This window comes from Diadema antillarum, unplaced genomic scaffold, assembly GCF_040938485.1.
Source record: "Diadema antillarum isolate AM-2024a unplaced genomic scaffold, OU_Dant_1.0 scf00000072, whole genome shotgun sequence".
Taxonomy (NCBI): domain Eukaryota; kingdom Metazoa; phylum Echinodermata; class Echinoidea; order Diadematoida; family Diadematidae; genus Diadema; species Diadema antillarum.
In genome coordinates, this window is record NW_027270961.1 from 1,349,412 (window position 1) to 1,357,892 (window position 8,481).

The window sequence follows — 8,481 nt, forward strand, 5'->3', positions numbered from 1 at the left end:
GATGTTCCCACTACATTGCCATCCAATCACTCAGCATCTGTCCACATTTGATGAGAGCAGCTCTTTTGTACATGTATTATCACATGTCACAGGTTATCCAAACAATTTATCTACTTCATCACATTGTATGTGTAGTTAATCTTATGTTGGTCTTCAGTAGCCATTGATTAGAAATGATATGTTGTAAATAGCAAAACCTATTTTGTGTTCCTCATTGTATATCTCTCTTCCAACTTTAACAATACAATATTTCTGACACTCATTATTTTCTATTGTTTCTTTTCTTGACTGTATTATTATGTGAACACATTGAAGAACAAAGACAATGTAAATGGGGGGGGGGGGGTATCATTAGGAGAGAGGGAGAAAGAGGGAGAGGGGAAAATGGGAAGGCATGATGTGTGTGTGTGTGCGTGTGTGTGTGTGTGTTGTGGAAGAGGTGCTTATACAGTATTACAAATTATTCATGACGGTGCATAACACTTTTCTTGTAGGGAGGGGAGGCGGGGGAAATGGCACATCTAATGTGTGTACTTGTAAGTTTATGACATGTACTACATGTAGTACCAGATGTGAGGGACTGCATGTTCAATGGATGAATACAAGTTAGCCGAGTCGAGTGTTGATGAGTGGCCGGTGGTGTGATGCAAGCACTAAGGTGGTTTTACACCTGTTATGATCGTTGCTATTCCTCTTACAGCAATGCAGTAAAGCATTCTGAGACACCTCGAGGTCACACTGAGGTTATCATTACATTCCTTAGTCTGTAACATGATTTAGATTACAGAAATTCTGTACTAAAAAAAAAAAAAAGTTAGGCATAAAGTGGATACATGTACTAGTAACTCCCTGTTTAAGTTGTTTGTTTTCTTTAGAAATAGTCATTATTTTGTCTCATACATCACATATCTTTTATCAATCATGTTTTGGGTGTCTGGGTGAGTATTTCAGATCGATAAATGTCACATTAAAATTAGCTTTGAACAAATACTGCCTAAAGTAAAATAAAAACAAATAGAATGGTAGATGTGAAAATTGGAGAAGTATGAAAATTACAGGCTTTAAAGATACATGTATAAAGTTTTCATGTAACAAGTACAAGAGTTGCAGCCACACTTCGATATCTGATAAGGTGGTATGTCACTATCTCAGAAATCGCTCTTTCACATGAACACAGATCTTCACTAAATTAACAATCTTTATTACTCTGCATCATATTGTTGTCTTGCAATAAAGTTGCAGGGATTACGTTTAGGAGAAAAGGGTTTTTTTTTTTTTTTTAATCATCAACCAACAAAACTAGTTCCTATGCTATTTTTGTGCACATAACAACAGGAGAGCTGATGATGTCATCCCCTTCTATGATTTGCATATGATGTGGTTGCAACAAATATCACCAGTAAGAATATATGAAACTTAAAGATTCCATAACTTTATAAAGCCACATCAAATTTTTGATGAAATTTTTGCCTTTGAAATTTTGTTTGATTTCACTTCTCTATTACTTTCAGCCAACTTGAACATAGAGCGGCATTGTAGCTTACATTCAGTGCTAATTCATAATGTTACAAGTCTTTCAGCCTGTCATATTCGCTGCTGATATAGTGCCATTGATCATGTTTTCACAGTTTGTTTTAAATAAATTGGGTATGTGAGTGCTTATTGATCCAGCTTGGCACTCCCATCAATGTTTCACTGCTGCCGACATCATATCACTCATATCAAACTCACTTCACGGCAGAATCATCTTTATCTCAGGGAAGCAGACACTGGAAAAGGAGAACCATAACTCATATCAACTTTTTGAATCTCTTTTTGTCTTTTTTGAAACATGATCTTTTTATCCAGCATAAATACAAACATATTGATGCTTTACAATCTGCTGTACACAAGCATATCCGCGTAAGAAAATGCACTGATACATCAGTTGAGACACAAGTGGCCACAGCTTGAGGTTACTACCGAAGAGAAACTGAGAGATCTGCCGACATAGTCATTCCTACCAAAAAAAAAAAAAAAATAAGGAAAATAAACATGCACCAACCACAAATGATTAGTACAATGTCCTAGCAATATGCATCCAGTAGTAAATACAAATCGTACATTGATAACTCGGGTAGAGGACTACATGAAAATGCTTGTCTCACAAAAATGAAAAACAACAACAAACAAGCATGTAAGTGGTTGTGAAATACTGCACTACAGTGGAACACTTACCATCTCCTTGTCTACTCATGCAATTACAATCAGGAAAATGCTGCTATTACTAAAGGTACAAATGAAATGGTTCTGTACCAAGCACACCAAAAATTACATCCATAAGATTTTAACTGCCTGTAATGCACTGCCAAGTTGAAAATATTTTCTCGCAACATTATACAGAGCAGAATCTTACATTTACATTGTACGAAAGTGTAATGGTAAAGAATATACCTGACACAGAATATGAAGGGGACAGGTGTGAATATGAGAACAATAGTTATAATAAAAATGTTTCCAGACTAAACTGTCTACAGTTATGGTGTATTGAGCAAAATAGTGATATCTCCTTATATTTTGCGCTTTATTGCAAAAACGTTACATGGCAGGATGTTTTGTGATACAACTGACCTACACATATGCATCAAAAGTGATATCTTGAATATTGTTGAAATCACTGCTCCCAAAGGGAAACAGGACCTTTAATGTTGAGGTTTTCACTTTGCTACTGCTTGCACAAAGTCATTCATCTTTCAAACTAGAAAAGTGCTCGGAGAGAGCAGACCTTCGCCAAGCAGTTCATTTCCACCCATACACAACTGCTGAAAATTCCCCAATTTCACAATGTTAAAGAAGCCTCACAGTTTACTACCCTCATCAGCCTCTTGCTAAATATCTTGAGCAGAGCATGCACTTTAGTGCACGTATGTAAACCTCAAATACGCCCAGCTTGACCTCCCAAGTTCAATGACCCCATTTGCCAAAATATTTTTAAAATCCTTTAAAAATTCATAAGAATTCCTACGTCACTGCCAAAATTTAATCATTCGTTCCTTGTGTCATTATCAACTCTTTCTGCAAGTTTCATCAAAATCTGTTTACAACTTCTTGAGCTTTTTTGAAAACAGACAAACAAACAAACAAACACTGACAAAAACATAACCTCCTTGGTGGAGGTAATAAAAGCACAAACATGTTTGATATCAGCCTCTGGTCGATGTCACACACCAAATCACAATTCACTGAATTCTTCACTGAAAGCATAGTGAATTGGACATTCAAGAATTTCAGTTAGGTATACATTCCTTCACACACATTTGAGATACAAGTTAATGGATACAACTGTATACAACATATATCACCAACTCAATATTACAGTCATAATATCTGTTGTGTTCACATTCTAAGCATTTTATCTAAGTTTGTTTCCAGATTGCTATTGGTATGTATGTGTGTGCATTTCACAGACTAAAGAGCAACTTTGTATGAAAAATCTGATTTGGTAATGATCAATCAGAGACAGGTTGAAGGACAGAATACATTTGAGGCAGCTTTATAACAACAATAGTAATATGACCCTGTTGTCATGAGCAAAATCACATATCACACTCATGTAATAAAATAGATATACAAAACTCCCTGATACTGTGCTTACAAAATGCAGCTTAAGCTTTGAACAGGTGACCAATGCTGTATAAAGTTCTTGTTGGTGAATAATGATTTGTAATCCCTTTCTGTAAATTTTCTAGGTCATCAAGAATAAGTATATAAACACTATAAATTTTACACCAAAATGTTACACCATGCAAGCTCTCTGTAAGCACTAGCCTCATGCTGTGTGGCAGGTAAAACATCTCTCCAGGATTAATATCCTTATTACCCTTTACATAGTACAATGCTTAATTCTGAGTATGCCATTTTTTGTTGCTAAATCAATCTGCAAAATCATAATCAACACAATGTGGAAATGAAAACACTAAACTGGCTTGCTACACCTTATAGTCATTAATATTGAGAGTGAAATACAAACTATGACCCTTACCTGTGCATCATACATGGATGAACCAACATTTCAATGCACCTAACACTAAGAAAGGGGTTTGTATTTCAGGAAAAAACAACAACAACAACCAAACATAAAAAACCAGCACATGTATAAACATATTTTGCATTGACCATGATGTAGACTCTGAAATTCAGCCATCCAAGCATAATGTTAACTTTCAGCGTTGCAATAGCATTGCAGAAAAAGCAATTTACCAGTTTTACATCACAGGCATTTTGCAAGTTATCATCAGATGTTGCATACTTTGGCTTTATAGTAAAACAGGGATGCACACTGGCGTCGGTCCGACGGTCAAAGACCGGTAAAAGTCACTGTCGGATCGGTAACCTTTCAGGAAATCCACAAGTTACCGGTTCGACATGACCAGTAAAAAAAAAAAAAAGCATTGGCGGAGTCAGTAGAAAGAAAAAGAGCAGCCCCGATCAGGGAGAAACAGAACGCAAGATATCGCACTGTTCAACAAGTTTTACGCAAGTTTTCGTTTATGTCTACCGGTGCAATTTGTACAATAAACATATAGTTTTGAGCACTAGCATTCGACCAATTACTAGCTGGTTACTAGTATTCGCGCTGGCTTGCGCATTGGCGCTGCTCACGCACTGCCATGACAGGCAATACATGCAAAGCATACACAATGTAACTGTTGAAATGCTTGTAATTTCCCGATCCCCGTTTTGTTTGATCGTTTGCTTGCGATCGGCGGTCATGCCAGACAAGAAGCATTGATAGAAGCGCACGCATTTCTGGGTCATTTTACTCATTATTTTTTAACGCAATATCGATCCGATCCCGGCTTCGCAGCAGCGTGGCAGTTGACATGTTAGAACTACATGTAATTTACTTGTGCCGATTTTTAGAAAAAGTAAACACATATTCGATATTCAGCGATACAGTTAAAGGATCTGATTGCGTTCATTTTCATTTTACACAGTCATTTCACAAATGAATATTTTCATTCGTTCAGAATGGTCTCAATAATGAAGATAGGCGCAAAAAGGATCACGAAATCGGCCCTTCCGAGTACTTTTTAAGAACGCATACACAAAATGTGAAGAGATAATACTAGGGAGAAAAAAAAATCATGAAATCATCGCAGTCCCGCTTACATATTTCAGGTAGAAATCGTCCCAAACAGGATCATGAATTCGGCCGCGTCGTACACCTTTCATGTACGAAATGCGAAGAGATTATAGAGGAGAGAAAAAAAAGGGACCCATTTGGTGGGTGCATCATAAAAGATTACAGCCGAATAACAATAACTATTCATGAAATCAACGCAATCCCGTTGAAATTTGAGGAAATAATAGGCGCAAAAAGGATCTTGAATTCAGTCCTGCATGCCGTGTTGGTTATCAAAAAACGCATGCACAAATGCGACGAGATTATCGGGAAAAAAAACAACAACACATTTTTACCCTTCTGGTGCGTGCATTACATAAGATTACATTCGAAGTAATTCATGAAATCGCCACGATCCCTCTGATATTTGAGGTAGAAATATCCGCAAAAAGGATCAATTCGGCCGTGTCGTATACCTTTTAAAAACGCAAGTACGGAATGGGAAGAGATTAACGGGAGAAAAATAAAGGACACATTTTCAACCCCTTTTGGCGCTTGCTTCATATAGATTACAGCCGAATAGTAATTCATGAAATTATCGCAATCCCGTTGAAATTTGAGTAAACAATAATAGGCGCAAAAAGAATCTCGAATTCGGCCCTGCATGCAGTTTATATGATTTTGACAACGCATGCACAAATGCGAAGAGATTATCGGGAGAAAAATAAAGAACGCATTTTCAACCCTTCTGGTGCGTATATCACAAAAGATTACAGCTGAATAATATAATGAAACATCGCAATCCCGCTGATATTTGATGTAGAAATTAGGCTTTAAAAGGATCGTGAATTCGGCCGTGTTGTATAGGCCTACCTTTTCAAGAACGCATGTACGAAATGCGAAGAGATTATTGGGGAAAAAATACAGGACACATTTTCAACCCCTTTTGGCGCGTGCATCATAAAGATTACAACCGAATAATAATTCATAAAATCATCGCAATCCCGTTGAAGTTTGAGGAAACAATAGGCGCAAAAAGAATCATGATATTTGGCCGTGTCGTATAATTTTTAGGAACGCATTTACTCTCTAAAAAATATCGAGTGAAAATTTTCACTCTAAAAAGAGTGAATACAAAAAAAGAGTGAATTTCGAGTGAAATTGGAGTGAATTTTGAGTGAAAATGCTCATTTTCACTAATTTTGGAGTGACGTCAGGGATCACTCGAAGATTTTGGAGTGATCCTTGACGTCACTCCAAAATGAGTGAAAATGAACATTTTCACTTAAAATTCACTCCAATTTCACTCGAAATTCACTCTTTTTTGTATTCACTCTTTTAAGAGTGAATATTTTCACTCGATTTTTTTAGAGAGTACGAAATGCGAAGAGTTTATCGGGGAAAAAATAAAGAACACATTTTCAACCCCTTTTGGCGCGTGTATCATAAAATATTACAGCCGAAGTAATTCATGAAATCATCGCACTCCCGCTGACATTTGAGGTAGAAATATGCGCAAAAAGGATCGTGAATTCGGCCGTATCCTATACCTTTTAAGAACGCATGTACGGAATGCGAAGAGATTATGGGGAGAAAAATAACGCATTTTCAACCATTCTATAGCTGGTGTGTGCATCACAAAAGATTACATCCGAAGTAATTTATGAAATCGCCACAATTCCTCTGATATTTGAGGTATGATAGGCTTAAAAAGTATCATGAATTCGGCCGTGTGGAACATCTTTTAAGAACGCACTTACGAAATTCGAAGAGTTTATCGGGAAAAAAGATAAAGGACACATTTCAACCCCTTTTGGCGCGTGCATCATAAAAGATTGCAGCCGAAGTGATTCATGAAATCGTCACAATCCTGCTGATATTATTTTTGAGGTAGAAATAGGCGCAAAAAGTATCATGAATTCGGCCGTGTGGTACATCTTTTAAGAACGCACTTACGAAATTCGAAGAGTTTATCGGGAAAAAATAAAGGCCACATTTTCAACCCCTTTTGGCGCGTGCATCATAAAATATTACTGCCGAAGTAATTAATGAAATCGTCACAATCCCGCTAATATTTGAGGTGGAAATGGGTGCAAAAAGCATTGCGAATTCGGCCCTCCATGTCGTGTACCTTTCAAGAACGCATGCACAAATGCGAAGAGATTATCGGGAGAAAAATAAAGAACCCCTTGTAGCGCGTGCATCAGAAAATATCACAGCTAAAATAATTATCGCAATCCAACTGAGCACCAAGAGCAGGTTACGCAGCAAGTTCGTGCGCCGATGTTTAGAAAAAGTCACAAACGCATTTGATACAATCTGATTTTGTTCATTATCATTTTACACTGTAATTTACAAACAAACATTCTTTTTTTTATCTTATTTTTTTTTTATTTCTTGTGCAATAAATAATGCAAGTTAAAAAAACCACATTAATCTGCAAAACGTAAAGGGGGGGGGGGTTAGTCTGTAAAAACAAGAAAATAAGTTTGCAAGTCATTTAATGATTTTTTAGGTTGTCGTTGTTGACCGGTAGATTTTCTCTTCAGACTAGTAAAAAATGGTAAAACGGGGCATTTACTGGTCCGACAGAGACAGGTCGGACCGGCAGAAAAAATGGGTTAGTGTGCAGCCCTGAATAAAATAAATGATACTAGCCAATGACATCCATCATCGCTCTACATTGAAGGCCACATGAACAATACCATCACTCACATCAAATGGTTATTTTCTTGCATCTGAACTGTAACGATATTCTTCTACCTACAACCCAGCTGAACATCATTACACAAGAGATATCAACATTTTCTCAGGACAGGATGTGGGGATTTTTTTAGATTGGTGCCAATTTGAGACTTCTTACTTACTAGGCTTTTTTTTTCTTTCTTTCTTTTTGACTCCTGAAACACATACTGACATCATTTACAGACATCTGCAACATTCTGAGATGATACATAAAATGAGGCCATGTTCCAAATTGCAAAAATAGTTTTTGTGCGTGCTCTGATACAAGTTTTGCATAAGTCTACCTTTACATAAGTGCATTTATGCTCATAAAATGACTTCACATGTATCATACAGATCATGACTACAAGCAAATATTCCATATATAGGCCCTATATACAGTATAACACAAGATAACACAATTGTCAGACAGCTCCCTGAGTTGTAGTTGGCCAAGCTCATCATGAAAACTTGCATGTGGAGGGAATATATTTCTGTTAAATTGGGTGATTTATGCTCTGAGACATTCCCTGCCATTAACCATTTTCAGCCACTTCTGGACACGCCAAATTTGGTTTGCACACTAAACTGTGTCGCACACACTGTAATGATAAAAACTGTTGCATACAGATTTAAAAAATAATTGTCAAAGG